The following is a 13,048-nucleotide window of genomic DNA, read 5'->3' as shown; positions in this document are numbered from 1 at the left end:
CTATAATAAACTAGTGTACTTGTATACAATTCAACAAAAGTGTCAGTGAAGCACATGCTTAAGATGAAATGTGAAATATGGGACGTGGTGTTTTAATAAAATAAAATGGTAAATATAACTTATGAGCAGAATTTTGTGTACATTTCCAATCAGTTGTAATATCGCAAAATTATGCAAGTGTGAAAATATGATTAAATTAAATTTAGAACACATAAAATTAGAGCAATGAAATTAGCCTTAGCAAGACAAAGGAGTAGGCTATTTTCTTTTAAATACATTGAAAATGTCATTCCATTACCGTCATTTCCACTATATGAAATTCTACTGCACACAGTAACAAATTTGAGATGTGGTGGAAATGAAACTGTGATGGAATTTTCATGACTCGCAAAAAAAAAAAAAAAAAAAAGAGACATAAATCTCCTGTTAAGAATGTACATACACTGTTGGACATTGTTAATAGACCAAATAAAGTCATACTGAGAGTCACTTTCTAAAAGTCCACAGTGCTAAAAGTACACAAAGTTGAAGAAGAAACAAGGAAAGACTTGTGCCTTAAAGAAATGCTCACACAAGGTAATTATATTTCTCAATAAAATTCTATTGGTCAGCACTGTGGTAAGTAATTCCAGAACTCGCATATATATTAACTTTAATGTATGCCATCTAATTAAATTCAATACAAGAGGTTCTATTATTTTTTTTAATCAATTAAGTGCACTTAACCATTGAAAAGGCAAAGCACCTCGGTTCCTCCTCTTGGCGCATCATTCCAGCTGGCATGGATGCTGGCAGAAAATGCCAATGAAATGCCACCTGGGTACAATTACAGAATCTCATTCACTCTCCACTCTTATCACTGGAGCTCCAGCGCACACGCATTCCTACTACTCCGAGAACTCCACTTGCCAACTCTACACACCCACTGTCTCTTTAATCAAAACACTGCCAGTTCCATCGATCATATAGCCTCCTCCTCCACCCTCTGAAGTTACTCATACTACAACAGCTCTTCCTACTCCTCCTCGGAGCCCTTCACCTCCTCCTGCACCTGCCCGTGTTCACATTAAGTGGACAGAAATAAGTAAGTCTAATGTTTCATTCCCTGGAATTGCCAGACCACCCATAACTGTTTGCATTCAGGTTCATTTCTCGGCACTCCACTTCACCCTTTTTTAGCACAGATATCAATTCCTATGCTACTGCAATCTTATTCCATTGTCACCAGCATGGATGGAAGAGTCAATTTAAAAAGCAAACATGAAAATATACAAATTACAATCCACTCTCCTCTTTTACTACTAATCTAGGAAGATACATATTAAGAAACCCCACAGGACTACATCAGCAATCTTCACACCCGCTCTCGAAAAGGTGTGAAAATATGCAAGACAACAGTGTCCCAACTATAAGCTTTTTTTAATGATGTCTAATGTGAGCGGCCCTTCGTTGCCGAGGCGACGGGAGCTCAGAGACAGAGCAGGCGTCTTTGCTGCAGATCTCTGGAGGCTCAGACAGGTGAAGTGTGGTAATCAATTTGCTCTACCGGCAGGACGCCTCAGCAGAATACTAATGAATGAATCTCTCTCTCTCTCTCTCTCTCTCTCTCTCTCTCTCTCTCTCCTCCACACACAAATAATTCCACTCTTACACACTCACTCAAACACACATTTCAGCCTTTCCCCAGACTGATCGGGCTGCAGGGAATGAGAAAGCAGCTGGAATGATCACTGCTGCCCTCAAGGCTGTGTATGTGTGTGTCAGGACACAGATTACACTGCCGTTCCACTCGACACTTCAAAAAAGCTACAGGGGAAACAAGGTTAGAGTCAAACCCAGAGTACAGCCTCAGCTGCATGGCCCCTTTTCAACACAAACATGCACACGAGGACACACTTGCTGTCTGATATATATACAAAACAAAAACCACAAGCACCTGCGTCACCACACACATGAACAGGCACATCAGAGATGTACACAGAGAACAATCATGTGCAGTCATTCACACTCACACTCACACACACACACACACACACACACACACACACACACACACACACACACACACACACACACACACACACACACACACACACACACACACAAATGTGCTAGGAAACTAACTCATTACAATTTACACCATTGTTTTTAATGGATATGTATTTTTAAATTCCACCTCCCAGATTTACTGTTCTTCAGGTTGCATTGAATGAGACATAAATGCAGACTTGCTGTAGTTAGAAGCATTGAGAGTCTAATCTCTCTGCCTTAGCGGTCCACTCTCTTCTGTATCAATAATATAGGCAACGCAAGTTTGAATCTGGCTCGCAACAATTGTGAATAGCAGGAATATAAAGCTTTAAGACAATAATGACCTTCTGTGAGAATTTTGAAACTTAAGATGGCACTCCATGATACTAGCATAAATTAAAGCTAAAGAATGTAATTTCTGCGTCACTAGCGCCACCGAACGGAATTGTAAAAATAAACAATGTTTTCAAACACACCAATTGTGCTGTTGTTGTTCATACATTCATATAGTCCCACTCCAAACTCACACCATTGGTTGCGTTATTTTGGGGGGAGGGGCAAGTTTTCTTTTTCAAGCAATCTACTGTGATGGTGTATCTACAGTTTAAAAAGAATCTTGCTGAGAAGTTAAAATCACATACACACATATATATAGAGCGCAACTTAGCTGAATAATAACACATCTAGTTTTAATGGCATAAACATTTGACAGTAACTCGATCTGCCCCTTGAGTACTGAGGTTTCTTACTGCCACAGTAAAGTATGTTTCTGGCATTAGTCCGGTCCACCCTGTAGTCAATGGAAGAGGTACAATAAAGCCAACAGCAAATTTTCCATTAGCAGAATTTTTTACATATCGAGTGTCATTAATCGCCTCTAACAAGAGGACACAGCCTCACCTTGCAGTTTAACACACACAGCTGGAGAGCAGCATGACAACACTCAGGAAGCTGCCATCCTGTGCTCTCTCTTAGCTAAGGCTTGAAGAGAGCTAGGGGCTATACAACTGAATCTCAAAAACAACAGGAAAAACAAAAACGCGTTGCCGCAACTTTACTGATGTCTGCGCCCTTGACATACTGACATTGTCATGTGACACTCTGTCATCTGCCACCTGGCACAACCCCACCCCACCCTCTTACTTACTCCTCCTGGTAACCCAGCAGCATTGAACTACACCACACCGCCCTCCTAACTCACCCCACATGCCAACGGCAGAGGCGCAGGAAGGTAGAGAGGGTCACTGTGTCCTCATCTGTAATCCGCTGCCATTCGTCAGCAGCCCGGCTGGAGGAGGCGGCACCTGCCACAAGGGGAGAGTGCCCAATTAGGCAGCTGTCACGCAAGGCAGAGGCTCCAAACTCATCCCTGTCGAACTGGAGAGCAGCTGCAGTTGCCAATTACAGCGAAACATTAACCACTTCAGCTCTAGGAAAGGCAAGTGCAGGGGAACACATGATGTTCCACGCTGTCAGCTCTCTAGGTTGCAGGCACTGGAACCCAATAACTGGCATGTCCCATTCATCATACAGCAGACACCCAGACCAACATCCACTTTGAAAAATATCAGAGACAGTATAGGATGAGATAGATCACTTGATATGCATAGGAATGGGAGAAATCTTAATGCTGAAAATGGTGGTTGTTGGAATGGAAGTCCCATCTTAACTGTTATAGTTGGACCAGCCTAAAAAAATAGTGGGTTTTGTGTTATTTGGGCTGAAGACATTTGTTATTTGCACGTAATCTTGACCAATCGTTTTGGAAATTTTGGTAATTCCCCATTCAAGTAGATAAAAAATAAATAAATAAATAAAAATAATACACAGTCTTGCAGGCTGCCTGAAGGCGTTACGAACTTGGACACCAAGTGACCAGACTTGCCTTAAAGGGCCTTTGTAAACAACCTGCACCCATTCTAAAAATTTGCTTTTTGACACACCTGACAATGGTGGGTGAATTGTGAAAATTAGCACCATGAAAACACATTGTGATTTTGATCCTCATATTTTGTTTTGTTGGCCTAAAGCTGAGGTGTGTAACTTTTTCAGTAATAAAATACTTCCTTCTATCCCAAATATAAGTAAGCCATGTGAACACGGTCACATTGGCGTTATAAAATATAAAATGCCTATCCAGCCCTACAACACTGACTTAACCAATGGCATGTGTAGGGGCGGGACTATCGGTTTGTTTGATCCACAGAAGACAGATGGTGTATTCAGAAAGCGGTTTAAAAACAATCTATTTTCGTGTCGCTAATGCCGCAGATATGATCAAATATACCGCACACATATTATGTCTCTCTACACGCAGATGTAGATCTCCTAGATTAACTTCTGATGATAAGTTTTTCCACGAAGGTAAAAATTTTTAAAAATGAAAGATGAGCAAGTTATGAAAGTTTGATACTTTAGCAGACATTTGAATCTCTTGGATTTAAATCGCTCATATCACTTGCATCAGCAAAGATCAGATGTACTGAGCGACATATGTATTGTGATGTGTAAATCGCATCATAATGTATATCGTAAGGTAGTTGCTTATACACATGCCCTAATGGAGAATGTTCCTGCGAGGACCGATGGGCCGGAAATAATTTTTTATTCCATTTCTATTACAGTATATCCACTCCAAACTTTTTCAGCCAACAGGGTGACAGTAATGTAAAATGTTCACATTTATATCAGATCTTCACAGGCCTGGGATCTCTGTAATATCCCTACTGTTAATTAAATGACGAGGTAATGTAGGCAAGCTGAGAGGAGGGACAAAGCTGCAAGGTCTCTTGCCACAGACAGACTCGTTAATATTAAAGATTTATGCTCTTCCCCTGCCATCACAACAACTTTCAATGCTATGTGTGCAAGTGTGGGTTCTGGAGTGTGTTTTTAGGACAACACACTGCAATGCAAAACTACAGAATTGCTTTGGCCTCAGCAATGTGTCAGGGAGAATGGAAATTGTTGACAAATTTGTTATGATTATATAATTTATCATCTTAAAACACTTCCGTTTTGTGTACGACGAAAACTAATTTGCAACAGTGGAATGAAATGAGTTGGACGCCAGCCCACGGAAGATTTACATCAGAATAAATAAGGAAATACGACAGTGGTTATTGATCATTTAGTGTCCATTTTATACCTCTGTTATATTGGAAAAAAAGACACAAAAATGGTGATAGACTCCAGTTGGGCAGATTAGTTTAGCACAGGTAGCTCATACACATGACCGTTGCTTTTCTGATGGGCTCTTTTCAGTTCAAACATTGGGTCAACTGGGTTCACTCTGCTAAATCCAGCTTTAAGTGGTTAGTATGCTGGTGTTGTCTCAAAGAATAACACACAAATCCCATCCGAGAAAGACTTTTAGTTGTGAAGGCTACACAGATGACAACTCACCTGTATTCAAGTTTATCCAAGACCTTGTGGTCAAGATTTAATTAAACAAAACTGCTCAAACAAACTGCTCTGTGACACAATCTATGGGGATTTTACTCTAAGCTTCAGTGTGACCACAGGGTACAGGGGTGGTGAGACAGCAGAATTAATGGAGGGTTAACTAAATAAAAAAAAAAGGATACACAAGTTAAAAGCAAGAGAGGTGTGAGAAACAGTCATGAGTCAGATGCCCTTAAGCTTAATTGGACACTCAAGACATACTTTAAAATGAATCAATGCCTTTGCAATATATCAAAATATCAAAGCAATGGGATTTATTGTGAATACATACTGTAGTAATAACATATTACAAAAATTAATTTGATTGATTTATAATTTGAAACCTATTATAACTATAAGAGCACTTTATTAGGAACATGTGTACACGCCTACTTATTAATGCTCTAATCAGCCAATCGTGTGGCAGCATTGCAAGACAAAATCAAGCAGATACAGGTCAGGACCGTCAGTTAATGTTCAAATCAACAATCAGAATGAGGAAAAAAGTGATCTCAGTGATTTCGACAGTGGCATGATTGTTGGTGCCAGACGGGCTGGTTTGAGTATTTCTTTAACTTCTGATCTCCTGGGATGTTCACACACAATAGATTCTAGACATTACACTGAATGTTGGCAAAACCAAAAAACATCCAGTGAGCGGCAGTTTTGCGGAGGAAAATGCCTTGTTGATGAGAGGTCAGCGGAGAATGGCCAGACTGGTTCAAGCTGACAGAAAGGCTTCAGGAACTCTGAAAACCACTCTGTACAACTGTAGTGAACAGAATAGCATCTCAGAATGCACAACATGTCGAACCTTGAGGCAGATGTGCTCCAACACCAGAAGACCACGTTGGGCACTTTATTAGAACCATAGTCTTCCTATTAAAGTGTTCAGTGAGTGTATATTGCTTTGAGTTAAGACCACAATGTTGGTTAGAAAACTTTGTAGAACATGTTTATGGTTGGTCTGAAGTGATTTACAAAACATTGGCTTCAAACATCAACTAAAAATCACCATGACACCAGTTGGTTAAATTACTTGGAAAGAAATGACTCAAAAAAGTATGTTTTGAGAAAACGTCTAGCATAATTTGTTTGCCGATGCCACTTGGTTTGTATTAGATAACAAAATGTCAATGAAATCCAGATATTTTTTAAGTGTATTTAAGTGTTTACAAATACTTGAAACAACTGTAAATTACACTGATTTTAGACCCCTCTCGCTATATTTAATTCCTTCTACCTAATGGCTCTGCTGGAATATACGGCACAATAGAGCAGTTTCAAAGCCTTGTGGCTGGGCAGAGGACAATTAAAGACAACCCTCGACTGGCGCCGTGGCTGCATGAAGACATTGAGGGGTTAATGACAGCTCTTTGTATGCACAGGCGGGGGATTAAGGATTTTACAGTGCCCCCTTTCCCCTCCCCCTCATCCTGTTGTTACTGCTAGTCACAGGGTGAGCGCATGTGACCTTGAGATGCAACGCTGGCACAGTCAGGGCAGCCTTGCCTGCAGGCATCCTTGAACTGGATCTGCAAGACAAAAACCTTCACACTGCCAGATAGACATATCAAAGCTTCCTCTTCCAATGTCTCTCTCTCTCTCTCTCTCTTTTCAATCTGCGTGGCTGTTATCTCCAGCCCAGTGGGGAGTCTTATCTGAATGCTGGATCTTCAACCTTTACACTGAACAGACAGAGGCGGAATAATAATAAAACAAAAACTCACTAGAGTACTTCAATATGTACACTGGAATGCATCATGTGTAACAACATGGAGTTCTGGAGAAACAAAAAACAAATCGAGGCAGCCTAAATAAACTTCTGATGGTAAATTTTCCACTGAGGTGAAGTTGTCCAAACATGTGCGAGTCATGACCGATGTTTTCTTAGCAGAAGATTTGTATGCCTTTGATTTGAATTGCTTACATCACTTACATCGGTTAGGGTCAGACTTCTTTCAATATGTTTAAACCATGTAATCTGTTGCATATCCTAATGAAGTTATTGGACAAATTCTAGCCTAATTTCTACTAATATTTGGCATTTGGAAAGTTTAAATTCTTGGAAACTGTCCCATTCATTAACCTTTTTCCTCAAGTGGACTTACACATTCTCACACAGTAGTTTTGGTTCCATATCCTTCTCCAATGCCCTCCTGAACAAGGGCGATTCTCCAAAGAGAACAAGCTATGCGCGGCAAGCGTTGCAGGAGGGGATAGAGTGCCTTTTATCATCATGCAAATGCAGTGCCCTTGGTTGCACAAGGTTCATCACTTTAAACAAATATTTGGACTGTCCTCTGTGCACTGACACTAAGGTAAGGGAAGAGGAGAGAAATGTCATGTTTAAACACTAACCCTGCCTCACAGCTAACAGGAACACAACATGCATACATGCAGCTCGCTCAGGAATGTGTGGATCCTTCGTGGGGGACTGTGCAGTGCCATACAGACTGACCTTTCCTGACTGAAACGTTATCGCATGTCATGATTCTGCTGGAAGCCATCTGCCATGGACTCTTATGGCAGCACGTAGGGGTTCGAGACATCACAGCTCTCCTTCACTGGAATTCATCAGATTACTGCAGCCTGGTTTGGGACATGGTCTTCGGGCAACACGTTACACTCAATCAGACCAAAAGGTCTATAGTACGGAGTTACTGACACATCAGTTCTGTAGGTTATTAGTATATACCCCAAACCAGGGAATTGAGTGGATAAGGAATATTTCACAAGAGAACATGCTACAGTGATTTTATCATGGTTATGTGGTGTTGTAGGCATAATACGAAGCAGAGAAACAGCAAATAATAAAGGATTAATTAACAATAATCACAATAAACAATTCTTATGCAAAGTACAATAAACAGTTAATTAGCCAAACTATAGGATTAAAGCAACTTGCTGTATTAAGATATAAGAGTTAAATTCTAAGGTAACGGGTGCATATAATGGCAACTTTACAACAGCTTTGAATGTGGCTCATTCAGTCAGATTTTGGAGTCATAACTAGCTGTTTTTTTCCCCACAGTTTTCCTGACCAACCCCTGGGTGGCGCAATAAAGATTCTGATTGCCACTGGTTTCAGTCTCGATAAAGGCCCAAGTATACTTTGTTTTTCTGAATTCTAAATTGGATCGTACCCAGCTGACCACACTGCTTTCCTACGTATTCTTTTCTGACTTCCCGAGCGAATATTAATGCATTCAAAGCATGCGCACTACTATGTTTTGTGATACTCTTTAAGTAGTCAATGGGTGGTGCATGTGCCAATGATGCGCACAGATGAGAACAATGTCCAGAAAATCTGGGTGGCATGCAGTCAGGCCGCACAGCTGTGTTGGATGTCGAAGTTTGATTCACGCATACTGTTCGCAGAGCGATCAGCAACGCCGATAACTGAGGTTTAATTTTAGTTTTTTACATTGCTTCTTAAAGCTAGAGCGATCCAAATGGAGAACATCAACCATTTTAAGTGTTAGTTTGAGTAAAAATTATTACAGTTGTAACTCGTAACTAACTAACCTAAGGCTATCGTTTTATGTCATCTACACATACCTTAAAAAGACTCTAAAGTATCGGCACTATGGAGCTAAATATTATTTGTTGGCAATACACATAACATTCGCTAAAACGTACACCAGGGGCCTGGGTAGCTCAGCGAGTATTGACGCTGACTACCACCCCTGGAGTCCCGAGCTCGAATCCAGGATGTGCTGAGTGATTCCAGCCAAAGCAACCAAATTGGCCCGGTTGCTAGAGAGGGATATACACATGGGATAACCTCCTCGTGGTTCTCGCTCTCAATGGGGCACGTGGCAAGTTGTGCGTGGATCTCGGAGAACAGCATGCGCCTCTACATGTGGAGTCTTTGCAGTGTCATTCACAACAAGCCACGTGATAAGATGTGCGGATTGACTGTCTCAGAAGCGGAGACAACTCAGACTTGTCCTCTGCCACCCGGATTGAGGAGAGTAACTGCGCCACCACAAGGACCTACTAAGTAGTGGGAATTGGGGGGAAAAATAAAAACAAATGACGATGCAAGCAAAGAAACTGTAGACCACAAAATAAAATGTAAATAGGCTTTTGTTATTAATTGTAGCATTCTAGGAAACAGATGGATAAGTCCTGAAATAAATTTTACACAAATTCTCTCTATGTTGGGGTCCTGGTCACCATGTTGGGGTTTAGACTGTGACACTAAGACTGGAAGTGTTGGGAATCGAACATTTTCCTCTCAGAGTCATGACGTGATCTTTGTCATTCATACCATCAATTTATACGTAGTGTGAATTATGCTTCATATTGCTCTGTTTGTAGTACGATTTCACTCTGCGTATCATTGCAAAGCATTGATGTTGTGCTGTACTGCATGCTATTTGCAGACACAGGCCTGCCCACTTCAGTACACTGCTTGTATTGTCTGCCTTCTATTAGTCAGAGTACTCATGTTTAGAGTTTTGGCCTGTGCACACTCAAAAAACTGAAACACCCTGGTCAGGTCAAAGTCTGTCTCTGCTGGTTAGATTCAGAACAGTGGTTCATTGTAGCAGACATCTCTAGATCAAATATTGAATAGTGCCATAAACAGTCACTACTCCAAAGAAAAGCTTTTGAGGTCCAAAGTCCTGCAGTTCATCAGTCTGCTCTCTGCTCCAGGCCTGATGGTTTGGCTGTGCCTTTCTCTGTACGCAAGAGGTTCGCTTGACCTTTTGTGTTCGATGAAAACAATTTGTCATAAAAGGCTACACCCAAAGGGATCTGTTTCCAAGGGCATAACGATGAAGCAGATTTTCCCATGACTCCTGGTTTTCGCCTGTGTGGTGATCCTGATGTCATCTTAATTACCCTGAGCTACGGAAAAACCTTTGTGTGTCAATAGTGCGTCATCTCTTACGTTCAATGACTTGGCTGTGATTGGATTAGAAATTCAGCAGGGTCTAAAAGTCTGAGATCACTAGTGAGAAATGATTCTTTTTTCATTCAAGACAAATCACAAATTAGATCAGCAGGACTCAACATTAAGGATATTTTCTGCTGGACATGTGGTGCCAATAGTTCAGATTTTTATTTGCTATGCAAAATTTAAAATCGCCAAACACACACACAAAAAAAAGAAGTATATTTTATTATTAGCAATGTATTTTTGCATTATATGTGCCAGAAACTATATTTACCTTTTTATAATTATTATTACCATTTCTACTATTACAGTTTTTACTTTACATTTAAATATAAATAATTTTTAATATTTTGCTGGAATGCAAAGGGTTATGATATAAAACATTACTGATTTTCAATTTTCAACCCATTCTTACTTTGAGATGTCAAAACAATTAAATGCGGTTCTCAAAATCTTTGTTAGGAAGCTATACAATTTTAAAAATAGTGTGCAAGAGTAATGTTCAATAAATCACAGAAACCCAATTGTTGAGAATCCAGCAGTGCCCCAATGTCGCAAGTAAACGTTTTGTCGAAACAGCGGACCGTCCTCATTGTTTAGCCCTGATCAGCATAATATTTGAGTGAAAAGCTACATTGGCATGATTTTCAGAATTGTATTGTATTTAAGACCACTTTTTCCTTTAATGACAGCAGGAACCCAAGCTGGACTCCACACGTTTATGCAAAACCTGATAAGCAGCTTAACTTCAGAATGTCCCATAGAACACCTTGGACGCTTCAATGAAAGAAGGAAAGAAGACTTTTTGTACAAAGTTAATATGCTTTATGTCATAAATTTGCTTACATTTGGTTAGTGACCTAGAAATAGTAGAGATTTTAAATATTTCCTCTTCATATAATAATCATACCTTTTCATCTGTTTTACATTTTACAAAATTCCAAAACGATCATTTTTGGGTTTAAAAGAAGAAAAAAAAAAAATAATCTCATACTTTCTATGTGGTCTCAGACTTTTGGACCCCACTGTAGATTTGTCCATGATGAGACACTATAGTCACTGGACATGAATTTGGACTGAAGCCTTGCAGGACTCCCATTGTTTATGAACTGTAACTGAGACAAGATAATATTTTCTCAGCTCTTGTCTCAGCAGATCTGTATAATATGTGCTGTACTTGCATTTTTCTCTAACATTCGGCAAGCCGTTTACAAGAAACAGGCCTTGCCGTTGACCCACTTCTGTGTGGCTGTGTCTGGCGACAGCCCCTGCACCCCATCTGACTGACTGCAGCACAGCAACCCTCGGCCTCCCTGAACTGTGAGGAAAATAGGTCACCATGGCCCACTTTCTCGCTTTCTTCCCCAAAGAGAATGTGTGAAGATTGCTGTAGAGTTTGATCAGGCAGCTCAGCAAAAGAGAGAGAAAACAAATACAGCAGAGAGAGAGAGAGAGAGAGAGAGAGACTACCTTCATTAACCCCCATAATAATGCATGCTCTTCTCACATCAGAGGTGTATGAGGATCTTATCAGATGCCAGGAATGCAAGCAGCACATGCCTTAATTAAGCACAGCTCAAGACCCATCTGTGGCCAATTGAAAAAAAAAAAAAAAAGCACACATTGCATACACAATTCCTCTATCATTCACTACCAAAAATGACCTCATCAGCAAAACAATATTTTTAAAATTTCTTGTTTTTGGCCATAAATATCCAGAGAAATTATAGTCACACGAACAGAGCTTTGATAGCTATAACAAATTATTACACAGCTCTCTGGAACAATTGATTCCGATTGGTCAATCATGGCATTCTGAAATTATTTTTGTATAATGACCACTATACCGTATAAATTCATTGTTGTGCCAGGATTTCCTACATAACTGCTATTTTCACGAGTCTTGTCTCTCAGCAATTGCTTATTTAGTAGGAAAGCACAGTAACGCAGTAACTTGTCTCTACCAATCCTTTTAAGATATCTAAACTCTTGGCCGATACCGATCCAATATTAATTCTGTATTTTCCTTAATCAGTTTAGAATATCTGTACTTAACTCTGTGGAAGGTATTGGAGGTACTCTTATGTGTAAAAGAACACAAATCTCGAACTACAGATTCTTTTCTTTTATAAAATATATATTATAATAAAAACTAGAAGCCCCTTAAGAAAATCTTGACCGTTAAATCATCTACTGGATAATGTGGCAGCAAAATGAACAGGAAAGTCTTCAGAAAATAAGGCAGTTATCTTTTAAAATGTTTTTACCCAACTTGGATTCTTTTGTTTCCTTTAGTTGTAATAGAATACAACTCTGGTGTGGTCCCTTTTCAAACAAAAAAAAAAAACAAAAAAAAAAACACTCTCCCCAGTGCTTAATGCAATCAGAAACAGGTGTTAGACATTATTGCTCAAAGGTGTGTGTGCACCCTTCCTGCTTTCTCTCTCTCTCTGGACGAAGGCTTGACAACGCTGCCCCCCCATTAAAGTGTCAAGTTTATTTTGCGATAATGACAGGCTAACTGTACGTTATGATGTACTTCACATGCTTGAACTCTAAATTCTTTAGAGATTTCCAGACTTGCCTGTGTTTCTTTGGTGACAGTGTAGTGAGCCAATGATGTGCGTCTTCTCACTAAAGCCTGTGAAAGCCCTTTTTATGATG

At 40.0% G+C, this 13,048-nt stretch overlaps 1 protein-coding gene across 3 annotated transcripts in view; it reads right to left on the bottom strand.

Annotated features, from left to right (window-relative positions):
- nrip1b (nuclear receptor interacting protein 1b) overlaps positions 1–13,048 on the bottom strand; it is a 38,097-nt gene that overhangs the window by 8,880 nt on the left and 16,169 nt on the right. The window contains exon 2 of one of the 3 annotated variants that reach the window (XM_052117782.1): positions 3,233–3,335. The exons of the other annotated variants lie outside the window; for them this stretch is intronic. The gene's annotated coding sequence lies outside the window, so the exon portion shown is untranslated. The remainder of the gene's footprint in view (positions 1–3,232; positions 3,336–13,048) is intronic. 3 annotated transcript variants of the gene reach the window in all.

This window comes from Xyrauchen texanus, chromosome 44 (genome assembly GCF_025860055.1).
Source record: "Xyrauchen texanus isolate HMW12.3.18 chromosome 44, RBS_HiC_50CHRs, whole genome shotgun sequence".
Classification (NCBI taxonomy): domain Eukaryota; kingdom Metazoa; phylum Chordata; class Actinopteri; order Cypriniformes; family Catostomidae; genus Xyrauchen; species Xyrauchen texanus.
This window is presented reverse-complemented; position numbering and strand designations above follow the sequence as displayed.